The 25,796-nt window shown below is 42.3% G+C and overlaps 1 protein-coding gene and 1 pseudogene across 1 annotated transcript in view; one reads left to right on the plus strand and one right to left on the minus strand.

Moving 5' to 3' along the window:
* The window catches only part of Grk5 (G protein-coupled receptor kinase 5), a 181,630-nt gene that overhangs the window by 131,731 nt on the left and 24,103 nt on the right, over nt 1-25,796 (minus strand). The gene's annotated exons all lie outside the window — the stretch shown is intronic.
* On the plus strand, nt 1,751-2,537 carry LOC127233483 (MOB-like protein phocein; annotated as a pseudogene).

Here is a 25,796-nt window from a genome sequence, read left to right on the forward strand (position 1 = left end):
TAGAAGCCTCCCCAACATCTGCTCATGACAAGGCTGAGAGCACACGCCACTACATCAGCTGAAGAATCCTGGCCCACATGTTAAGGGTGCAGGATGCTCTCAGGAAACCACTTTCCTGGGGACAGTGGCTCTGGCCACCCACCTGCACCCATTCTTCCCTTTCACAGGATGCTGCACCACCACTGTTTGTTGTTCTGCAAGTCACCCTAATTGTGAGAGAAGAGGTCACATGCTTCAACACCTCAACAATGGGGAGCATGTGTCAAGTCATCTAATTTCCTGCAAAAACTCCCTCTATGATGAAACAAACACAGCTGACAAAAATTCCTGGAGGCACACAGGGATACAGGGCAAGGATAGAGGTGAGGCTATCAGAACAAAGCCCGAGAGAATGCCACACCTGTTCAGCACCAAGTGACAAACCCACAGGTCCAAAACCTTGCAAGGACTCAGAAAGGCCAGCCAATCAACTGGCATCAGTGCCAGTGACAAAAATGTAGCCTCTCCCTCAGGTCTGCAAAATCAAGTCAGCTGTGAATAAAAATGAGCACCTGACCTCTCCTAGGTGTGGTTGAAGAAAAGGTTCCTATTGTAGATATCAGGGAAAGAACAGCCAGGGGTACCTGGAAGGATCCAGACTGAACATAGCCAGAACAGACCAGGCCATGCGGGGTTTGGGAGGGAGAGAGGATGCGAAAGAGACACAAAAGAAGTAGGCAAAGAGAAACAACCAAGAGAATGCATGGCCAAAGTGGCTGGAGTATATAGGAATCAGAAACTGGGGGGAGGAGAAGTGAAACTCGGGGGCTGGAGAGGTTTAGAGTAGGGGCCTTCAGTGAGAGTACTGAAAGGAGCCAGGACTTTGTAAAGTACTTGCTCCCTGAAAGCCTGGAAGCCAGCACTGGCTTTCATGTTAATAGGCATCTCAGCCTCTTGTCCCTGGTTTCCTTAGGACCTAAAAGGATGCTATTCTTCCTGGGGTCACTTCCCCTGAAGCAGCAGCTCAGGTTTTTGGTTTACTTTTGTTTGGTTTTGTTGGTTTGTTTTGGAGACAGGATCTTTTGCAACTCACATAGGCCTCTGGTGGTTTGAATGAAAATGACCCTGCTAGGCTCATGGGGAGTAGTATTATTGAGAGATGTGTCCTTGTTGGAGGAAGTGTGTCACTGGGGGTGGGCTTGGGATTTTAGAAGCTCAATCGAGGCCCATTGTTGTTCTCCCTTCCTGCTGCCTGCCAACCCAGATGTACAACTTTCAGCTACTACCCAGTACCATGTCTGCCTGCATGCTTCCCACCATGATTATAAACTAAACCTCTGAACCTGTAAGATTAAATGTTTTCTTGCATAAGAGTTGTTGTGGCCATGGTATCTCTTCACGCCCAAGACAGTTTCCAACTCACTGTGTGACTGGAAATAACCTTGAACTCCTAATTCCCCTGTCTCCACTTCCTAGGTGCTGGGATCAAAGGTATGCACCACCATGCCCCAGCTGATGCTTCCTTACAGGTTTGGGACCTAGCTGGGTAGTGGGTTAAGGAGGACAACTGTTGGCTTTCAAAGTCTGAGAAGATGAGGGCTCCAGTCAACTGTTTGCTTTCAAACATTCCCAAAGGTCATATACTCCAACCCCTTCATTTTGAGGAAGACATGCTGATCCACCAAGAGTAGTCCCTCAGTCTACAACTGTGGACTCAAAACTGAATTAGCAACATCCAGGTACCAATGCCAGCCACCCAGACTCCGGCACTATGGTCATGGCGGAGGGTATGGCAGTGATAAGGCAGAAGAGGCCAGGCACAAAGGCACAGGATTTCTATAATGGGCCTGATGAATCATTTGATGAAATGGACAGTATACCTGCTGTTCAGCAGTATATTCAACAGAATATAAGGGCAGACTGATCCAATATTGACAAAATTATTGAACCACCTGAAGGCCAAGCTGAAAATGTACGGAAGTATGAACATTTAAAGCAATTCTGCCTTGAATTAAATGTACTGCTGTCAAACTTCAGACACGTGTACTCAAATGACAGTGACTAAACAATGGATTTTTCTTTGTGCAGCTCATAAAACTCCAAAAGAGTGCCCTGCTTTGGACTACACCTTGATGGTGCTGCATAAAAGAATCACCTGAAGCAATACTAGGATCAATGTGCCGTAAGATTTATGGAGTGTTTTCACATGCCTATTTTCATCACCGGCAGATATTTGGTGAATATGAAAATGAAACATTTTTATATCATCGGTTTACTAAATTTGTGATAAAATATAATTTGATGTCAAAGGATAACCTGGTTGTACCAATTTTAGAAGAGGAAGTTCAGAATTCAGTTTCTGGAGAAAGTGAAGCATGAAGGGAATCATGTAGAACAATGTACTGATCATATAATTAACAATTATGTGCTGTATATATATATATCATTTTAGACACATCAATCATGTATCCATATTATACCTTATTTGTTTAGTATAGGTTTTTGTATGCTATGTGTTGCCTTTTAAAATGAGAAATATATTTTAAGTTATTCATGAGCTATATTTAAAAAAAAAAAAAGAAAGAACCAGCTTCTGTTTGTAAGTCTGCTAGATCCAGCATAGGAATGAATCCCTTACCTGGCCATGAGAAAAAGCCAGGAGTACAAGGTACAGCCTGCCCAGCAACTATAACTCCAGTTCCCAGCCTGAAACACTGCATCAATGCCACAGAGTAAAACACATCTCCCAGCCCACACCACCCTCACCATGCCATGCAGCCACATCTACACCCTGTGGAAGAGTAGTCAAGGTTTCCCCACCAGTAAGCCATGAAGGCTTCTCTCACTCCAGTCAGACTCTATATTCCTTACCTCCTGCCCCAACTGCAAGGCCAGATAGTACACTGCCCTAGCCAACTCTTCTGCCTTACTATTTAAATTCCTCACCCTGAAAAAAAAAAAAATGTTAAAGTCATAAATAAGGAAGAAAAGCTCACTGGAGAATGAAGGGTACTGGCGTCCAACATGGGGGCATGTCTTTTTGCATAGGACCTGAGAAAGCTTTAAAAAAATTTCCAAAAAACACAAACACTGAGCCAGACACAGCTTCCTAGTCCCACAGTATCTCAGGCAGGCCACAGCATACAGAGATGCAACTCCTGGCCAATGCTTGTGGACTGGAGCCAGCCACCGCATCATGTGCTAAGCTGAGCTGCACGGTGGCTCACATGGCAGATTAAGATTTGCCTCGCATGATCAAAGAAGGCTGCAGGCACAGAAAACCTCTAAAAAGGTACAATATGTTGTAAAATGTGCTTAGATGCCAAAGAAAATAAGTATAGACAGTCATGGGGGGAAAATGTTTAAAAAAATAAAGTCTTTAAAGAGACACTAAAATAATATTTTAAAAATAAGCCATATAAGGATAGAAAATATTATAACATTTGGAGTTTGGACCTTATATGGTGCTTTGTTAATTTTTTAAATGCTAATGAGAAAATGACAACTGCTGAGAGATACTGAATTATGAAAGGGACTTGGCTTCACAGTGGAAGTTGGAAAATATGTTATATTGTGTTGTGTTGGAGGAGAGGTCATGCCTTTGTTTCCACAGGGGAAAAAAAAGTTACAGTTCTCTTCAAAATTAATATAGATCAGAAGATACATCCTGAGGATCTTGGCTGCAAACATGAGGGAATAAAACCAAGAAAGACTACAGGACAGCTGACTTATATGTTGATCCCTCCACATGGGAACAGCTCTGAGACTGGATGAGACATGTTCAATCTTGTTAGCTGCAGAGTCCGCATGACTTATTACATGACATCCTTTCACACGGCATGAATAGATGCTTACTTACACAGTCGAAACAGACTAATAAAGTTAACAGACACCTTTTACCTGCTCAAACATAAAACAGAAAAATATCTTTAACTGACTTGCACATACTGCACATTCCCTAATTGTATCGCCGCAGATATATGTTACCTTTAAAAGTTTGTGTGTTTTCAGGAAAAAAAAAAAAAAAAAGGGGGACCAGATACCAAAAAAGTCAAGTAGACAAGTAGTCCAGGTGATCCAGCTGCATCCTCAAAATTCTGCATGCAGAACATCATCAAAGCTGCTAGCTGAGATAGTCCAGCCTCACAGAATACTCTCACCAGGGCTTCAGAAAAGCCCTACACTTTCCCATTACACACAAACTGGACAACAAATAATACAACTGGCTCTGCCAGGACTTAACCATCATCCCAATTTTCTTAGGGTCCCTTAAAGATACCATCACCCCCCAGACAACCAGAAGCAATCTAGAGAACATGATGTACACATGTGGGTGACTTTTGGTCATTCAGTGAGTTATAGATGTTTGTCATCATTTAGGTGGGTTGGTTACAGTTGTTTTGGTCATGGTCAGGAAAAAAAGCTGAACAAAGGAAATTAGACTCGGGGATCTCTTCCTGGAGGGAAAAGGGGGCATAGTGTAGAAATGAGGGGATAAAGGGGTTGATAAAATAGTTGACTACTTTTGAACAACCACTAGTCTCAAATATTTTACATTGTTATGGATTTTTGTATACTGATACAAATTTAAGGGGTTTTTTGGTTATACTATATATGTTTCTACTCATTTAAAGTATTTGTATCTATGTATCTCATTTTAACATGTAATGTAAAGTTTTAGTCCTTGAAAGTTATTATTACAAACAATTTAGGAAAATAAATGCAGGTTAATAGTCACCTATAACAATCAAACCTATAATCATGTTAGGTATGCTTTCAAGGTCAAACAGAGCTATCTTTTAGATAGACAGGCAGTATTTAAATACTTCAGAGACCTAAAGAATATGGCATTTAAAATATTTTAATAGCATAAGGCTTTTCATGACAATGACACACATATGATCATGTCAGCACCAATCTACTTCAGAGAAGATGATGGGCATCAAAGAACCTCCATATAGAGTTGGCTTTCTTTGTGACAAAAGTTAGCCAATTGGCAAGAAAACTCCTTTGCCTTGAGTGCTGACAGTATGCTGTCCAAATTGGACAAGCACAATGCAAAAGAAAGCAACTGCCAAACTTTGCCAAAACAAGATGGGACAGTCCTTCAAAATTCCTGCTTCACAGAAGTCTGTCAGGTATCTAGGCCTGTAGGCCAAAAATGGATACCCAACGATGCAGAGGAACTTGGGCAACTCTACTAGCAGCCAACTGTTTTCTGCCATTTCTTAGTTTTAGAAGTTGTTTGTTTGGTACTTCTTGTTTACTCGGGTAATATTATATCCTTCTCAGGTCTCTGATGGAGTTGAAGATGAGGTTATAGTTTTCTGCCAAATACAAATAGACTGGACATTATAAGTATATTTCTTACTTGATTATTGTCCTTATTGTATACAATTTTAGAGTATTAGAATTAAAAGTATTCCATTTTATTTAAACAAAAGGAGGGAATGTTGTGTGATATTTATATATACTGTGAAAATGTACTGCTGTGATTGGTGTAATAGAAAGTTTAATGACTAATACCTAGGCAGGGGGTATAGGCAGGACTTCAGGGCAGAGAGAGAACTCTCAGAAGAAGAAAGTAAGTGGGTTGCCAGCCAGATGGAGAGGAAACAAACAGGATGGGCAGTACAGAATAAAGGTAACCAAACCACATAAAAGATATGGGTTTGTTTAAGTTATAAGAGCTAGTTAGGAACAAGCCTAAGACAAGGCCAAGCTTTCATAATTAATAGTAAGTTTGTATGTCTTTGTTTTTTTGTTTTGTTTTTTTGCAAGCTGGTGGTCAAAAGAAAAATCCATTTACAGGGTACTCCTCAATAAGAAACAACCATCATTGTTTTTAACAAAGAGTAAAAATCAGACCATTTGTGAATTAGGTGCATTTAGAAAATGAAGACAAGAAATCAGGAATCCAAGGTCATCTGCAGTACATAGGCACCTGGTTGGATTACATGAGACAATGTCTTATCCCTCACCCCTCCCCACTCCACCCCCCCCAAAAAAAACACTGTTTGGAGCTACACAACACCCTCAAAAACACTTCCCTAAGACAACAATTAGAACCGCCCTGTCTCCAGGTTGGGTCACTCTCACTACAGGGCAAGAAAGGCTCAAAGGATCTCCCTGCTGGGGCCAGAAAGGGCCTCAAAGACTCTCAGCCCCCGATGGCAGGGCCCTTGACTTTAGTCCTAGACCGGGACACCCAAAGAGCTTCAGAGACCTCATGGCTGTTCAAGCAGCAAAAAGGACTTGGGGCCAGTGCTTCAGACTGGGATCCATACCCAGTTGTGTCTGCTAGAGATACAATTACCTGATGGACCAGCAGGCCCCACACCCACACTTCAAGCTCTGCAGAACCCAGGCACTCCAATGGTGCTGTCCATCAGTTCTCAGCTGCCTTAGTCACCAGGGCTTAAAAAACAGGAAGCTGTGGCTCTCAGTTCCAGAGGCTGGAGTCCAAGGTCAAGATTTAAGGACATACAGCAGCTGGCCATCTTTTCCATGATGAGGAAAGTGGAGTGGGAGGGAAAGGAGCCAACACTACAGAGAAGCAGAGCCAGGAGCTCTCAGGAGACAGTGGAGAAACCAAAGACAACACATGACATCACTAGCCCCACCCACAGCTAAGCAGGGGCCAAGTTCCCTAGAGTTGTTTGTTTACTGAAGCCAGCTGGAGTTGAGTTCCTGTCACTTCTACAGGAACAAGCTTAACTCAGCAGTCAACTTGCTGGACTTCAGAAAAAATCAGGCTGTGAGCTGACACCGAAACAAGATGCAGGTGCTCACAGTGAGCCCAGGAGGCAGCATGAAAGCAACCCATGGTGACAGCATCACACAGCCTCCACCGGCCTGTCAATTTTGAGAGAGCAGCCCTCCTGCCATCTGTCTTCTCTCTCACAATGCCCATGAAGGAAGAGAGGACCCACGGTAATTCACCCATTACATTAAATACTTTGGGAGAGTTAGAAAAGAAAGAGTTACAAAGAAAGGCTAAGGGCCTAATCCAAACAAGATTAAACATCCTCCTGGGCCAAGGGCAACTAGACTTTGGAATTAGAAAAGCTGACCTAGGCCTGATAGCATAAGGCCTGTAGGGTGAAGGATCTAGTGTTCAAAAGTGAGACTGACTTAAAAATATATATACTGAAGAATTTCAAATCCTTTCCCTAGCCGGTAAGCCTATCAAAATTCAGTTCCTTGGTGCCATGATCCAAATATCTAGTAATTATATCTACCTGGTAATTACTTCCTTAACAATTAGGGTAGAACAGGATATCCCATCATCTTTAAAGATTCTATTAAGACAACACCGTTCTTAGCTCTATGGCATAGCTCTCTGGTCACAGCCAATGGCCCATTGTGGCTACAGATGACATCAACTAAGGACTCTGCCAAGAACAAGGACTATCATCCACTGATTCTCCCTTGGAAAGGTCATTGTAAACAGTCCATTGGCTGGCAGGGGAGCATGGGCTGAGACACATAAAAAGTAGAAATGATGAGGAAGCACCAATGGACAGAGCCACAATGAAAGGAAGCCTAGAGAGCAGCAGATAAAGAGAATCATCTGGTACCTAGGAAGAGAACCTGTCCCACCACACCTGAGCCAGACTTGCAAACACCCTTCAACTGTGACAGAGTCATCAATCCCTTACACAGGGTGTGTGAGAGAATGAATACACCTCAGCTGATGACTGGTTTACAGAGACCAAAGTCCATAAACCCTAGGTTAGGAGAAGACTCTGAAGTTATTTCTCTGTTCTCAGAGAACTAAAGTGACAGCCAAAAGGCTAATATACTTGATTATATCCCCTTTACTAGCATCCTTTCTTTTTCTTCACTCTCCAGTCTCCTACTATGTTTCCTGAGATATACCTCCAAATACAGTACTTAACATTCAAATTATTGCCTCTGAGAAACCCAAACTAAAACAGGTATGGTAGGCAGAGTGTATCATTGTACTTGCAACTAAATAACCAAATACAGGTCAGTTCCATTCAGTTTGGGAAACAGGAAGATAATAAAAGATATAGCTCATATATCGCTGATGGGCATGCAGACTGCACAACTCCTAAAGAAACAGCTTGGAAGTTCCTTCCTAAGTTAAACATCCACCTACTATCCGACCAAGCATCCCACTCCTAGGTATTTACCCAGTCAAAATAAGTAGAAATAAAAATTCATGCTTGTACAAAATGTTGTTTGCAAATGTTTGTAACGGTTTTTCATAATCACCAAAAAGTTGGAAACAATCCAAATGTCTTTCAACTTGAAAAGATATAAACAATGGACTACCACTCAGTATCCAAAAGGAGCTGGTACAGCAACAGGGCCCATCCTCAAATGCTCTCTGGAGTGAAAAGAACCAGATTTAAGATGTTCAACAAGAGTTATCTAGAAATTACTGTTGCCAAGAAAAAGCATACCCACAGATGCACATGAACATACACAGCAAAGAACCAACCAGGAACCCAAACACCCAGTACTAGAGAGAAACAAAGATCAGTGGCCTGACTGATGCTGACCTTGACATCAACCATGGATATTTCTCTTGAAAGTTTAGGATTCTTGTCAGGGCTACCATAATCTCAAACTCCCCCCCCCCCCAGAGCTGTGCTCAGAAAGTACTAGGAGTCGGTGTACTGAGATCCACCCCACCCGCACCTTGGGGCATGGTCACAGGTGTGGATGTGACCTGTGGGAGGTAAGGTCTGGGACCCCAATCCCAGCTCACTCTCTCAATTCTGGTCGGGTCACAAAGAGCAGCCTGGTGTGTGGATCCTTGGAGCAGGAACTTGTGAGTCGTTGGTTTCTCGTGTGACTTCTCCCAGAATAAAATATATAGCCCATATTTTATCTTCATCCCATGTATCTTAATCTGTGCATCATAAGTAGGGGCACCACTGTGTCACCCGAGGTGTCACCACTGAGCTGGTACAGGACTCACATGGCCAAGGAAGTCATAGCTTCTTCAGAAGGCAAGTGAACCAGGGCACTGAGAAGGGAAAACCAGGTAGCACACTGGTTATGAGTGTCTGTAATCTACATTGGTTATAACCCTTGGAAGCTCTCCATGTGGCCTTCTATGCTTCTAGATACTTGGCACTCCGGACCCAGGAGGAGAAGAGGACTAGCCAGAGAAATCCTAGTCCATACCTCTCACAATAGTCCCATCTAATGATGTGTTCTGGAAAAAAAACGAATGCTATGCAGGGGTCCCACAACCATGAAGCAATAGCCACTGACTGACCCTCACCAATGCCCCAAGTCAGGAACCAGGAGCTAAAAATAAAAGCATCAGATCCTATAAAAAAGGAAAGAAGAGACTAGGATAGTCTCAAGAAGTCAGAGTAAAAATTCATCAACTGCCAACACCTGAACATCATCTGGATCAGCCAGCCTCAGCCAATGACCCTGTCCCGATTTTTCCCTTCACAACACATGGTCTCTAGAGCAGTCTTATGGTATGCTTATGTGGTTGTGTATTTTTGTGTATGTGTGTATATATGTGTTCATGTACATGAAAGTGAACTATGTACACATTTATATAGAGGACAGAAATCAATAGCAGCCATCTTTTTCCATGGCTTTCCACCTTATTTTTTGAGACAGAGACTCTTACTAAACCTGGAACTCATCAACTGTCTAGGTTAGCTGGCCAATTAACTCCAGGAATCTGCCTGTCTCTGCTTCCCAGCACTGCAATTACAGACCCATGAAGCCAGGCTTTACATGGTTACTGGAGATCCAAACTCAGGTCTTTATGCTAGGGCAATAAGTACTTTATTGACAAAACAATCTCTGTGGGATAGTAAGTTAAAAAAAAAACATAGCAGTATAACAATTACAACTGCAAATGAATACTCAGGACCTGATGGAGCACTAGTTTTGTGCTACAGTAACTTAATGGCTGGTCCATAAAAGGAAAGGTTCACAATTTGGGAAACAGATAAGCATGTAGACAGGCTTAGACTGACATTCCAAGGGCACCCTTAATAAGCAAACGACCATGATGCCATCAACACATTACCTAGGCTGTCCTCAGAACATTGTTAAATAAAGCACCAGTCTTGGATGTATAAGATGTACTCCGCTTTTTGTTTTAATGTGGTCTTAATCAAGGAATCATGGTACATTGTTCCTCCAGGAAATTCTGTCAAATGTTTTGCATTCCACATAGAGAACTACTGTCTATGCAAATTAAGGGTCTAAGTTTTAAAATTCACTCAAGGCAAGTAACATTTTGTTGTTTTTCTTAATATCATCATGAAAAAACATGACAGAGAAAGAGGAGAAAAGAATGCAAATGTTCTTCTCTGAAAGTACACACAAACCCAGAAACATTTTCCCCTCCTGCCCAAGGTCAGGAATGTGGGAGAAATTTGTTTTGTAGACATGCCATTGGAGCATGAGAAGGGTTGTTGAAAAGGCCCATGACAGGGCATGGGGACAAACCTAAGAATAGCCTTTTCCCTCAAGAAGGGTTATCTATTACAACAGCATCATTCTTGGCATGACTGAGCAGCACAGACTATGACGGGGGCTGGAGGGGGTGGGGATCCAGAAAACACAGCAATATGACCATTCCAAATTCCCTTGACTCAGAACCAGGGGAAGGAACTAAGCCACACCCTCTGACATTCACTTCTGCTTTTTCACGTGGCTTTGACCCAGTTATCAAGATCCAAATCAAGCTGATTTGGAAACTATGCAGATGGGAAATGTATCATGTCTGACACCTCCAACCTTTCTGGAAGCAGGGTGGGTGAAGTAGAAAGCCTCACAGTTTTTGCATTTAGCTTCCAGACCTCAATGGATCTCATTTTCTCCGAACCCTTCGGTTTCTACATCTGTAAATGTTTTTAAGATTTCAGGGGCTAAGCAGTGATCTTCTCTCAACAAAAAGAGAAGCAAGTTATGGCTAGAGGAAAGCATTTTCAGGAGATGCACCAAAAGTCTGGGCAGGAGGTTCTGAGGGGAACTGTGGGCCTAAAGAGTCAGACAGAGGTCCAGATCCATCACTGAAACAGATCTGTGGAAGGGGGTCTGCAGGACCTACCAACATGCCATTCACCAGCAGGACTGCTTCTGGGTGTTGGTGATGGGCATGTTTGACAGTCTAAAGAAGAGAGCAATGAATCCCAGTGTTCAACTCACTCTCTTTTTATACAGTCCACAGTTCCCACCATGGGAATGTTCTTAACCACAATGAGCAAGTCTTCCCACAAAGATAAATACTACTAAGACAATCCTCTACAGGTGTGCCCAGAGGCCCATCTCCCAGGTGATTCTAGATTCTGTCAAGATGACAATTAACACTAAATTACAAGTACTAACTTGTCCTAAGTGAGGGATGAGCAAATATTTTCTACAATAAACCAAATGGTATAGGTGGGTCATGAGATCTTTATATTGACCACTCAACCCTTCTCCTGCAATTCACAGACAACATATCAATGTAATGCGGTTCTGTCACAAACTACTTAAGGAGGCTTAATTCTGAATTTCAGACATAGAAAGCTATTTGCCTTTAATTTGTTTTTCTTTTGTTACAACCCTTTAAAAATCAATAACTCATTCTCAACATTCAGGGCATACAAAAAAGTGAGGAGAGTGGACCTGGCTACAAGGGCTAGTGTGTCAAACCCTGCTCAGATCATTCACTGGAAGTCCTGCTTCAAAGCCAAACAGTCTGCACAGGTGCATGTACCATTTCTTTCTATCTAACAGCAAAAGAAAAGAATAACAGGTGACTGCCACCAGATATGGCTAGGGAATGTGACTCAGTGATGGTTTGAATCTGAAAGGACCCAACACGGGTTTATATTTTGAATGCTTATCCTCCAGATGGTGGTACTGTTTTGGTAGGCTGTAGAACCTTTAGGTGTTGGGGACTAGCTGGAAGGTCACTAACAGTGGGCCTTTAAAGCTTATACCAGGCCTTACTCCTCCACTACATTCACATCTGGTTCGTGGTTAACTGTGATATGAAAAGTCTTCTCCATTCTCCAGGTACATCTACCTCCATGTCTTTCCAACATGATGAGCTAAAACCCTTTGAAAATTATGAGCCAATGTAAGTTGTTAAGTATTATGGTCACAGAGAAAAAATCATCCTGAATGAGGTAACCCAAACCCAGAAAGATAAATATGGTATGTATTCACTTATAAGGGGATAGTAGCCATTAAATAAATAACCAAGCTACAATCCATAGACCCAGAGAGGTTAAGTAAAGAGAAGGGGTTTGGGAAGAGGGACACATGGATCTCCCCGGAAGGGTAAAATGGAGTAGATTTGATGGGTGGGGGGGGGGGTGGGAGTGGGGACATCAGGTACTGGGGAAGATGGGGTGGAGGGAGAGAGTGAAGGAAAAGATGGCTGGAACTGGGGGGGGGGGAACTTGGGAGCAATGTGGAAACCTAGGGTAGTGGAAACTTCTTGGAATCTATATGGTGATGACTCCTAATGGGGGATATGGAGCCTCATTGGCCATCTCTTGTAGCCAAGCAAGGCTTCTAGTAGTGGAACTAGGTTGCATTCAATTGAGTTGTTGGTCAAGGGGGTCCTACAGAAATCCCCAAACAACCTAGCTGTTGCTGAGACAAAAGGTTGCTGCTCTCTGCAAACTGACAGCAGGGCCCCGTTGCTGAAGACAACATCCATACAACTCACTGAATATGGAACCCCCTCCCCTATGTTCTACCTCTTTGGTATAGAAAGATACTCTGCAGGCTATTGAAAGACAAACGTGGACACCAAGCCAGCCACAAAACCTTTGACCTACAATCTGTCCTACCTGCTAGGACAATGGTGGCACAAAACTTGTGGGAATAGTCAACCAATGTTTGATTTGACTTAAGTCCCACTCCACAAATGGGAATACACAACTGATGCTGCTTGGGTAACCAAGAACCAGAGACTAGACCTAGGCTAAAACCAAACTCGACTGGTCTATTAAAAAATCAATTAAATAACTCCCAATGATATTCCGCCACAGTCTACACTCATAGATAGTGCCTTATCCAGTCACCATCAGAGAGGCTTCCTCCTGTAGCAGATGAAACTGATAAAGAGACCCACAGCCAGAAATGCAGAGAAAGAATCTATATGTTGGAGGCCTTCATCAAATCCCTCCCCTCAGAGCTCAAAGAATCCCACAGAAGAGGTGGAAAGAGTATAAGAGCCAGAGGGGGTGGAAGACACTAGGAGAACAAGACCCTCTAAATCAAATAAGCAAGGTGCATATGAACTCACAGAGACTGAAGCAGCAAGCACAGAGCCCACACGGATCTACACCAGGTCCTAATACCATATACAGTATAGCTATTAGCCATACTGACTGTGAGAAGAAGTGGATCTCTGACTCTTGTGCCTGCTCTTGGGGCTCTTTTCCTCCTGTTGGGTTGCAGCATGATATGATAGTGTCTCCTCTCTTTTGTTTGTTTGTTTGTTTGTTTGCTTGATTGCTTTTTGGTTTCTTGAGATAGGGTTTCTCTGTGTGAGTCTGGCTGTCCTAGAACTCCCTCTATAGACCATGCTGGCCTTGAACTCAGTGATCCACATGCTTCTGCCTCTGGAGTGCTGCGATTAAAAGGCTACACAACCACCACCCATCTTGTTTCATCTTCTTATATTTTATTTTGTCATGTCTGGTTGTTACATCTCAGAAAGCTTTTCTTTTCTATTAAGAGATAGAAAGGGAGTGGATCCAGAGGGGAGGAGAAGTGGGGAAGAAACTAAAAGGAATATGAGGAAAGAATCTATCTTCAATAAAAGAAAATATGTAAATAAATGAATAAAAAGGGACAGAGTAAAGGAGGAAAAAGTATTACAGTGGCCAAGTAATACAATGGAAGACACTTAACTAGCATGTGAAGGCGCCTGGGTTTGATCTAGAGTGAAGAAAGAAGAAAAAGGGGGTAGGTAGGTGAAAAAGAGGAAGAAAGGGAACGGTTTAGTCAATTAGGAATAGAATCCATATTATGAATGCTATACTACATAGGCTGACATGATAGAGTTTTGTACATATAAGTGAAAAAAGCAAGCTTGTGATCAACACACACTTCAGGACCCTCTTAATGATTTTAAAAATAAAGCTAGTGCTAGAGACGTGGCTAAGAGACTTGCCTGATATGTCTGAGGCTCTGGTTCCATGCCCAGTACTTGATGGGGGATGTCCCTCTGTATGCTGTGAATATATGTTTTCCTTATTGGTTGAGAATAAAGCTGTTTCAGCCAATGGACAGGCAGAATGTAGCCAGGCAGAAAGTATAGGCAGGGTTACCAGAGTAGGAGAAGGCTGGGAAGAGGAATACAGGGGGTAAGTCTCAAGGGAGATGCCATGTAACTACCAAGGAAGTAAGAGGCTAGAACATTCTCCAGTAGGCCAAGACCACATGGAGATACATAGATTAATAGAAATGAATTAATAATTACAAGAGAGCTAGCCAATAAGAAGCCTGAAACATCAGGCCTCTGTGTGTTTATTTGGGACTAAATGGCTGCAGGACCAGGCAGAACAGAAACGTCCATCTACAAGTACTATATGCATTCATGCATGCACAAATGAATAAGCACTAATTTTGTGTGTGTGTGTGTGTGTACATACACACATACATACACATGTTCTTACATATTTAAACACTCAATATTTTAGCACACCACCAAATTTCAACAACCACAGAAGGCATATGGGCCTGCATCTGTGCTTGGAATCAACCCTGACTCTCATATCTTTTCTATCCCAAAGGCAACCATCTTTTTTCTTGCATAGTAAGAGAGAAAAAAATAGTGTTTCTTTTTTCATTTTTTTGTTTGTTTTTTGTTTTTTATTTGTTTGTTTGGTTGGTTGGTTGGTTGGTTGGTTGGTTGGTTGGTTGGTTTTTCAAAACAGGATTTCTCTGTATTGTTTTGGAGCCTGTCCTGAAACTCACTCTGTAGACTAGGCTGGCCTCAAACTCACCTGCCTCTGCTTCCCAAGTACTGAGACTAAAGGCACAAGCCACCAATGCCGAACAAAAATAGTATTTCTTTTTGTTGTTGTTGTTGTTTTTGGGATTAAAGGTGTGTGTGCCACCAACACCTGGCTAAAAAATAGTGTTTCTAGCCATAAAACCTAGGAATATACTTGAAGCACTCTGAGCCCTTTTGCATATACCCCAATCTGAACAAAAGCTGGGTACAATTAATTACACAGGACAAGACATTCTTCCAAGAGGGAAAAACAAACAAACAGAGGTAGTATAATGAGATGAACACTCATTTCTTCAGTCACACCTGTTCCATATGACCCCAACTATTTTCCCTCTCTCCAGCTCCAGGCAGGGGCAAGCAAATGATGGGCTGTCACTAAAAAGTCCCTTTTAAGTCAGAACTCTCTTTTACTATTTTCAGTGATTTCTAATTGCACCATGTGTGATCCATCTTTCTTCAGACACCATCAACCTTAGTACCAAGGTCATTAGTCCTAAGCACAGCCAAAGTTCTCATCTGGGATATTATATAGTTCAGGCAAAACTATCACCACTGCATAAACTCTCATTTTTGGAAGTTACTTTTGTTTGCAAAGACACAAGCATTGCTGGAGGGATCCCTGTGGAAATGAGATTCCCCTCAGTGCCAATTTTTAAATCCTGCCTCCAGGTCCTTTTATGTGTTGGAAGATTCACACAGTCACATTTTTTTGTTTGTTTGTTTTGTATCGAAGAGCTCATTCCTTCTCCCCAAGCTGACCAGGTTTGCCATTTTCCATTGCTCTTCTTAAATGCATCTTACTCAAATGGAATGTTCTTTGCATTTCTGCCCTTCCTGGGCCTGGAACTGGATGACCTAGGATGGTCACACAGATCCCCAAGTTTCAGGGTGCCTCGGTATTTACCTAATCACAGGTACAGAAGATTCAGTGCTGTATCTAGTTATAAAAACTTCACACTACAGGTCACAAGATTTAAAAGGGTAGAGCTCACTGTTTAAAACTACTCTCTATATAAATGTATGTAAAATAAATTTTATAACAGGCTATTCTTTGGTGGGAAATGATTTCGAGCAGAAGAACCTGAGTTTGATTACCAGAACTCACCTAAAAAGCCAGGCACACACACATACACACACACACACATTCTCTCTCTCTCTCTCTCTCTCTCTCTCTCTCTCTCTCTCTCTCTCTCTCTGTCTGTCTCTTTCTCTCTCTCTGTCACCCAAGCAGGTAAGCCAGGTGGATCTCTTTGGGACACTTTTTTTTTTTTTTGAGACAGGGTTTCTCTATATAGCCAGGAACTCATTCTGTAGACCAGGCTGGCCTCAAACTCACAGAGATCCACCTCCCTCCATCTCCCAAGTGCTGGGATTAAAGGCATGTGCCACCACCACCCAGCTGGCACCTCATTCTTTTATGATGAGGCAGATAAGAGCAAAACTGTGTGGCATTCATCATCCCTTGCTTCAGTCACACCCATTTCATATGATCCCAACTACGTTTCCCCTCTCCAACTCCAGGCAGGGGTAAGCAAATGATGGAATGTCACTAAAAAGTCACTATGAAGTCTTTTGTTAGACTCAGAAAAGACCCTTGAAGTGCCTTGGAATCTCTAAGGTAGCTGTTACTTGACTCTTGACCCAACCAAGAGTAAAAGTAGGGCTGAGAGAGGAAACTGGACATTCCCTGAATCCTTGAATGCAGAATCCAGGAATGAACTAGATTCTCAGATGCAAACCCACAAAATGGCATCTTTGCTTAAGCTAATTAGATTTGGAGTCTATCATGAACTGCCAAAGGGTTTCTGAGCAACACGATAGAATTTTTTTTTTTTTTTTTCAAAACAGGGTTTCTCTGTGTAGCCCTGGCTGTTCTGCAACTTGCTCTATAGACCAGGCTAGCCTTGAACTCAGAAATCCACCTGCCTCTGCCCTTTGAGTGCTGGGACCAAAGGCATGAGCTACCAATTTTTTAATGTCCTCTTCTTGTATCTTAAAGTTCACATTACTTTTTATTTACTATTTTTAAACATATATTTTTAATTTGTGTTAATATTTTTAATTTATGTTTTATATTTATATAATATATATTTAATAACTTTCATTTTCACTGAAAATAAAATCTGGCAAATGGAACAAACCTAACCTGGCCCCCCTAGCCTTCTGACCCCAACATAGCCTCACCTGGTGCCATCATTCAGAAAGTCTGTCTTGTGTGTAGCAGGCAATGCTATCTGCCCAGCCCTGCATCACCTCCAGCTAACCAGGACCCAGCTACATAACAAACTTCACATACTCAGTCAGTCTGGCGCCAATACTCAGATATTGCTGCCTTGCAGTGTCAATAGAACACAGGTTGTGCCAAACCTACTCCATTTCTCCCCCGCCCAGACTTCCCCCCTCAGAGCCCAGCCTCTGACAGATCTGCCCCCACGGAGCAGTGACGCTTTCTATTCTGTGCTAAATCAAAGACAGGGGACCAGAACACACCACTCCATATTGGCTGAGAATTCATTTGAGCTAAAATAAATTAGCACTCTGCCTTCCCATCTTCCACCTAAAAGCTGGGCATGAATATCCATTTGTAAAGATCTCTCTCTTCTTTCACAGCAGGGAGCTAGTCAACACTGAGCACATGGTGTGACTCTGGTTTATTAGACAGACATTACACACACCTGCAATTTGCCTCCAAGCCCCAAGCCCTCTTGCTTCACTTAGCCTAAAATGGTATATAAACTCCAAATTCTAAGCATCAGCTTGGGCCATGTCTCTTTGTGTGCTACTATGCCTAAAAGTGAGTTAAATAACATCTTCCTCCACTCCCTCTCCCCTTCCCACTCTGAATTAGGCTTAAATTATTTTAATTTGTAACCCCTAGGCTCTGAACCTGAGAAGTTTCTATGCTGACATTTGTAGGCTCCTCCTTGAGGGCTGTTCTATGATCAAGCCAATACCATGTATTTCTGCTCACCTTCCTTACCTCCCAGGTCTAAGTGCCTCAGTCCAATGGAGGGCACATTAATTCGGTAAGTGAAGGAGTCAGCCACAGTGCCATGTTCAAAGTTACATTTGACACTCCAAATGAGGCTGCTTGCCACAGCTCTGCCAGCTTCATCCCGGCAAGAGATGTGCTCTCAGAGAACCTGTGGTTAGCCCTGTAGGGCAAAATCTGAAGACAAAAATGTAATTTTAAATGCTGTTCTATACTGTCAAATAGCCTTATTTAAACCATTAAACAGACTTTATACTCAATATAAATATATGGAAGTACATATTTTCTCTAACATATGAACTGAAGGGAAAGCACGTTAATGTTTAAAAACATACTAAACAGATATTTATTCCAGTAAGAAAAACAGGAGACTTCCAAGATAGAAAATGTACAATAGAACAAAATCAATTGAACACATGAAACAAAATATATACATCAAGTGAAAAGGTGCGTATATATGTTTATATATACATATCTTTGATTTGGAAACATTTTTGGAAAGCACTGTGATTTAAAATATAGAAAATTATTAGCATGCTAGGATGTATATTTTAAATATATGGGATCATCTAGATATCTGTCAATCTCTATGTCTTGTGATATAAATGGAATTTATGTATATATGTAACTGCTTTTTTTTTTTTAATTTTGGTTTTTCAAGACAGAGTTTCTTTGTGTAGTCCTGGCTATCCTAGAGATCGCTATGTAGACCAGGCTGGCCTCAAACCTGGAGATCTGCCTGTCTCTGCCTCCCAAGTGCTGGAATTAAAGGCTTCCACTACACCACTGGCATATAACTGCTTTTTTTAATGTCTCTAACATTTGCCAAAAAAAAAAAAAAATCTGTTCAAGTGTTATAATTTTTTTAAAAATGCAAACTGAACTCTATTGCTAAGCCTCACATCAATTGTTGACTAGGCTAGGAACAAAGCACACTAAAATACATCTGCCCCACATCCCAGACATGAAGGAGCTTGAGAGTCTTAAGGAACAAAGCCCCAGGGTCAAAGGAGAAAGCCCACCAAGGGCATAGCTGACCCCAGCTACTGCTGTCCTTTGTCCCCTTTCCCATCCTTAAACATCCTGGGGGAAACTGCAGCACCTCAGGTCTTAACAGATAGGGTACCCAACCGAGAACTGCTGTGCAGGAAACGGCATCTGGGACTACATAGAGGGTTTCTTCAACCCCTAACACCAACACTTTGCAGTCAGCTGAGGTCATCAATGGACCAAGGAGGACCTAGGCAAAGACTGAGGGTCTGGCATGGTCGTGCTACCTATATCCCTGGGCCTGTGGCCTGGATATTTGCATTCTTCAGCCACCAGCCTCTGGCTGTGCATCCTCAAGGCTGCCAGATTGTGAGAGGGACAGCTCTCACAATCTACTTGTCTTTAAAATGAGCTTCTCCAAAACAAAATTTCCTCTCTTCTCAGTAAGGAGTAAAGGTTCTGCAAGTTGTCTGTGTTCATTTAGAAAACGTGTGTGTGTGTGTGTGTGTGTGTGTGTGTGTGTGTGTGTGTGTATACATACATACATACATACATACATACATACACACATACACACACATACATATATATATATATATATATATATATATATATATATATATGCCTCAGTTTCACTGCCTCCCATCTTACTCAGCTTCTGCTGAGCTCTTTTACAGTGGAATCAGGGTCTCTTCCAATAGCAAAAGGCTCACTGACAATCCTTGTGCAGTTGTAAACCACACACCTGCTCTGGGGTCACCTCTGGGCCTAGCTCAGATGTGGCTTACCACTGTAGGCAGTGAGTGGTGTATATGGCTCTCAGGTATAGGATATATCTACACCTTGCAACTGCAGAACGTGACAATTTTTTTTCTGTATGGGGACAGTGCAGACTATAAACAGCAACAGGAAATACAAAAGGCAAAGCTCTGTTTCTACCCCTAACTCAGCTGGCATGCCATGTGCTCCTCACAGACAGTGATGCTTTTCCTGTAAGGACCTGTACAGAGCTCCCCTACAACTATATAAATATGGGTCCTGTCAAACTCCCTTTGACATAATATACTGATGGGAGGACCCTCTCTAGCCTCACTTGCTCCCTCCCTATAAACTGTACACCTGGAGTTCAAACGTGTGTGTGTGTGTGTGTGTGTGTGTGTACATGCCTATGCAGCTCAGCCTTGAAGGAAGGCACTGCTCTGCTGAAGGCCACAGGAGATATCTGGTGTCCCCTCCACCCTTATATTCTGACTCTAAGCAACCATATGGGAGTTAGGTCTATTCTTCACATTACACAGACACAACATTTTCAAGGCTAGGGAAAATACACTGAGCAGGAGAGACAGATCCCTGAAACTTTTTGGCCAGTCAGCATAACCTACTTGGTGAGTTCTAAGCCAATGAGAGGCACTATCTCTGCTCTGGGAAGAAGAGTCAGTTTTCTTCAAGGATGCAGCCCATGTCCTAGTAGATTGTCCTACATTCACATATATACATGTAGCACTGAGTGGGCTCAATGGGGTTTTTGTTGTTATTTGTTTGGGGACAGGTTGATTTTTTTGTTTGGTTTGGTTGTTGTTGTTTTTTCAACACAGGGTTTCTCTGTGTAACAGCCTTAGCTGTACTGGAGCTAGCTCTGTAGACCAGGCTAGCCTCAAACTCAGAGATCTGCCTGCCTCCCAAGTGCTGGGAAGGAATAGTGAGGGTGGGGAGAGAAAAAGTTAATAAAATAAAAGTTACGAGCCTTTAATTCCAGCATTTGGGAGGCAGAGACAGGAGGGTCTCTGTGAGTTCAAGAACAGTCTGATATACATAGTGAGTTCCAGAAAAGCCAGGGTATGTAAATAACCTGTCTCAAAAAGAAAAAAAAAAAAAAAAAAAAACCACTTCATATTGACCAAACCCATATGAAATTTTCTGATTTTACATTTTCTAAGTTCATATATCCTCTGGGCTAGACAATGATAAGAAGCCCCTGCTACCACCCAAGGTACTGTGAACATTTGCACAGTGAACACTGTCCCAGGAGTATGTCCACGGCCCAGGAAGGCAATCATGGGACTAGCAAAACCTTGGTGCCCAACCCCTCTCAGCCCAGCTCCAAGGCTGCAGCCTCCTGGGATCCTTTCTGGAGGCAATCTTACTTTCTTTGGGCTAGAAATAATACAAAACTTACAAAACTAGGATTCACGTCACTTAAATTAATTTTTACTCCCATTCACTTTCCAAAAATTTCCCTTCACAACCAGGTTTGAAATAGATCTCTAGGAAATATGACAGGCAGTGGGCCTTTCTCAGTAAAAATATTAAGATACATTAAGCACAAAGTCCTCCAGCAGCTCACAAGTCCAAGTGACTGAGCAAAACCAGTAATCCAGACAGACTAGACTACCAGACAAAAGCTTACACCTCCCTCCCAAATCTCACACCAGGATGTAGGTCCCAGACAGGGCTAAGAAAAACAAAGCAAAAGAAAAGGACTAATAGTCATGTTCCCACAGGGCTTGGTGGCAAACACCTGTAAAGCCAGCCCTTGGGGGTTGAAGGCAAGAAGAACACCAGGAGTTTGAGGTCTGCCTGGTCTTAAGACAAAAATTTGGGCAAAGTCATACATCTGTACGTAGTTTTTGACAACTGAGAGTACCCACATTACTGGGTCATTTGCCATCTCTCTAGAACTCAATCTGAAATAAAATAGGAATAATTCAAACACACATTTTTTTTTTTAATTCCTACATGAGCCACAGCATGCATATAGAGATCAGCAGACAACATGTGGGAAATGGCTCTCTCCTTCCACTGAATCAAGCTCAGACTGTCAGCCTTGGTGGCAAGCGCCTTTACCCACTGAGCCATCTCACTGTATATGCATGACGTGGACAGGGCAGGAATGTACATGTGAAAGTCAGAGGACAACTTCCATGAATTCTGAGGGTTGAACTCAGGTCTAGAGACATCCTTGGCAAGTGCCTTTACCTGCGAAGTCATTTTCAAGGTCCCGTTACCACATAATGCCTTCCATGCTACTGTAGCACAATTGCTACAGCACTTCTGTCAAAGCCCATCGAGGGGAACAAAGTAACCTGTGCAAGCATGCTTCACAGACCAATTAAAAATTAGAGCTGAATTTATACAGCCCTTCACAGTGCAGGCCTGGGGAACGCAGAGGTCTCACAGAGTAATAGAAGTGTTTCAATGTCACAAAGCTCTAGGAGAACTAAGGCCCAGTACCACTAAGAGATTTATTATTATTATTATTAAGACAACTACTGATTCTGGAGCCTGCTCTTTCTGAGAGGAACTTTTGGTCTTTCTGTCTGGATGGTAAGAACCAGGCCTGCGGGGGGGGGAGGAGGGGGCAGAAAATGTTTGGCCTTCATACTGGCCACCATGTCTAGATGACCAGAGCCTTTACCAGCCGGATCCTCACCATAGCTCTCATTAGCCCCTAACCACCTTCCAGCCCCTCAGAGTCTCCCAGAAGGAGAAGATTTGCTATGGGGGTGGGGAGAGACATAGGTGACATTGGGGAAATCATTTTTTTGTTTTTCTTTTTGGTTTTTTGAGACAGGGTTTCCTCTCTGTTCTTAAACACACTCTGTAGACCAGGCTGGCCTGGAACTCAGAGATCCGCCTGCCTCTGCCTCCCTGAGTGATGGGATTCAATGTGTGAACCACTACCTCCCAGAATCATTTATTTTTTAAATATTTATTTTGTGCCCACTATAGAAAGGCACAAAGTAAATAATGAAGGGCTGGGGAAATGGTTCAACATTAAAAACATGCATTGCTCTTTCAAGGACCCAAACTCTATTCCCAGGACCCATGTTGAAGAACAAAATGCCTCCTGTAACTCCGGCTCTGGAGCATCTGACAACTTCTTCAGGACTACACAGGCACTTGGACTTATATGTGGATAGGCCCACACAAACACACACACATAAAATAAAAATAAATCTTAAGAAACAACACAATAAGCATACAGGCTGTTCTCACGAATCTTATAGGTCATCAGTCCCCAAACCCAGAATATTTTGAACAGCAAGTCCTACATATAACACGTTTTCAAAAAGTAAAAAAACAGCACTAGAAATGATTTGGGCTGACATCCCAGCACCTTCACTTTAAAATGATTCATGCTTTTTGTTCTTGAATCAATTCATACGCTTAAAGGAGCTAAAGCATCTGAAGTGTGTCTTGTAACAAGCCCTTGATTAAAAAAAAAAAAAAAAAAAAAAAAAAAAGTTCCACACTCCCACTGCAAGGCATTTGTAACACATGCAGACAGCCCACAAACAGTAGTACATTTAGTTTCTTCTTCCCCGAGGAACCAATTTGCATAGACTTAATGGTGTGATTATGTTCTTAAACCTTTGCTTTTACCCCGTCCACATTGGTAAACTCCAGGACATAGACAATTCAAATTGCCATTATTCTTCACCCAATACCGGCTCACTGCCAATCTGGTGCTTCATCATAAGTCTACACTTGAAGAACACTGAGATTGAGGGGAGCCAGCTTTAGAAATCACAGTTATCACCCACCCTAGCCTTCCAAATTAAGCTGAAGACACTTCAGCATTTCAAATCCAGCTGAAAAAAGATAATCCTAAAATAAACTTCTGCTTCCTACCCACAGTGGAATCTGGGAAGATTCCTAAACCATCCATGCCTCAGTTTCCTCATTTATAAAGTGAAATTAACCAGTTGGACCTACCTAGATGGTTTATTGTAGGAATCAGGGAATGGAAGACACCAGGAGAACATGCCCCACAAATTCAACTAAGCAGTACTCACATGGGCTCACAGAGACTGAAATGGCAAGAACAGGGCCCAAATGGGTCTGTACCAGGTCCTTGTGTATATATTATGGAAGTTGGCTTCATGTTTTGTGAAACTCCTGAAACTCTTTTCCATCTACTGGATGGCCTTGTCCAGCCTGATGTGATTGCAGGGAGTAAATGAAGTAAGACATGTAAGACTGTGCTGAAAAGATATGCCAGTGGCTAAGAACACTTGCTTCTCTTCCAGAGGAAGATCACCTACACAGGGAACTCACAACTGCCTCTAACTCCAGCTCCATGAGGCCTGACTCCTCCTCCTGGTATACACTCACACAGTGTATAAATGGCATACACTCACACAGACATATACACATAAATTTAAAAATACATCTAAATTTAAAAAAAACATGTAAGGTAAAACTATTTGTGTGTATGACTGCATTGAGTCTATTTGTGTGTGTGTATCTGTATATGAGTGTGTTTGGGTGTGTTTATCTGTATATGAGTGTCTGTGTGTGTGTGTCTATCTGTATATGAGTGTCTGTGTGTGTCTATCTGTATATGAGTGTCTGTGTGTGTGTGTCTATCTGTATACGAGAGTGTCTGTGTGTGAGTGTGTCTATCTGTATATGAGTGTCTGTGTGTGAGTGTGTCTATCTGCATGAGTGTTTGTGTGTGAGTGTGTCTATCTGTATATGAGTGTGTCTGTGTGTGAGTGTGTCTATCTGTATATGAGTGTCTGTGAGTGTGTCTATCTGTATATGAGTGTGTCTGTGTGTGAGTGTGTCTATCTGTATATGAGTGTCTGTGAGTGTGTCTATCTGTATATGAGTGTCTGTGTGTGAGTGTGTCTCTCTGTATATGAGTGTCTGTGTGTGTGTCTATCTGTATATGAGTGTCTGTGTGTGTGTGTCTATCTGCATGAGTGTTTGTGTGTGAGTGTGTCTATCTGTATATGAGTGTGTCTGTGTGTGAGTGTGTCTATCTGTATATGAGTGTGTTTGTGTGTGAGTATAGGCACCAGGGCACATTGAAAGTCAAAGGACTACTGAATGTCTGCTGATCACTACCTCCCACCTTGATTGAAGAACTCTCTCCTAGCGTGCTACTTTGTACTCCAGGTTGGCCGGCTCACAAGCTTTCAGAGATTCTCCTGTCTCACCTTCCTGTTTCCCAGTAAGGAAATAGCTTTACTATTTCCACTAGTTGCATATGTTGCTGCTTTTGGCTTTACTGTGTGTTCTCGCCATCAGAGGTTAGGTCATCAAGCTTTCATGGCAATAACCTAAGTCATCTCCCAAACCCTGAACTACTACTATTAATGTTTTCTCACCAACAGGATGTAGTCAACCATGACAGTAAAAGGGCACAGATGTAAGGGTTTGGGTTCAAATCCCATCTCATCTGTTCCTTAGTGCAGCTTTGGAAAGGTTAAGAAACCTCTCTCTATGAGCTCCATTAGCTCATATGTACAGTTGAGATAAAAATAGCATCTGCCCAAAGGGAGGCAGAAAGCAGCCTCGAATGCAGATTTGGCTTACAGCTCTCCTGGTGACGATGAAACTGAAGCTGACAGGTGGTGTCACTAGACCTGGAAGAGCTGGCTACACAAGGAGATATGGACATGTCCAGAGTTCCTTAAGGAAACAGATTTAGGATCAGATCAATATGTGGATAGAACCCACTTCCAGATTCACACACACTTTGAATTCACATTTTCATAGCAACTGGAATGTTGTTTACCTATATCCTGTTTTAAGTTTTGTTTTGTTTTGTTTTTTTCTTTTCTTTTTCTACAACTAAAGTTCAACAAGGGTACCCAGGATGGGGACTGCATTCTTTGGTGAAAACAAATAAACCTGTCCCTACACAAAACCTAAAACCCATGTTTCCACTTAACCTTCCTGGACTCAGGTGCTCTTTTCTTCATCTGACTTTGGCCTATGACTGAGTCCAGACTCTGGTTGTAAGCAAATCATCAGTTTGCCCAACAGGAAGCCAGGGACACATCTCTGGCTACCAAAATCAACCAATGATAAGACTCAGTCTCACCTTTATCTCTTTGTTCTCTT

This window comes from Phodopus roborovskii, unplaced genomic scaffold (genome assembly GCF_943737965.1).
Source record: "Phodopus roborovskii unplaced genomic scaffold, PHOROB, whole genome shotgun sequence".
Classification (NCBI taxonomy): domain Eukaryota; kingdom Metazoa; phylum Chordata; class Mammalia; order Rodentia; family Cricetidae; genus Phodopus; species Phodopus roborovskii.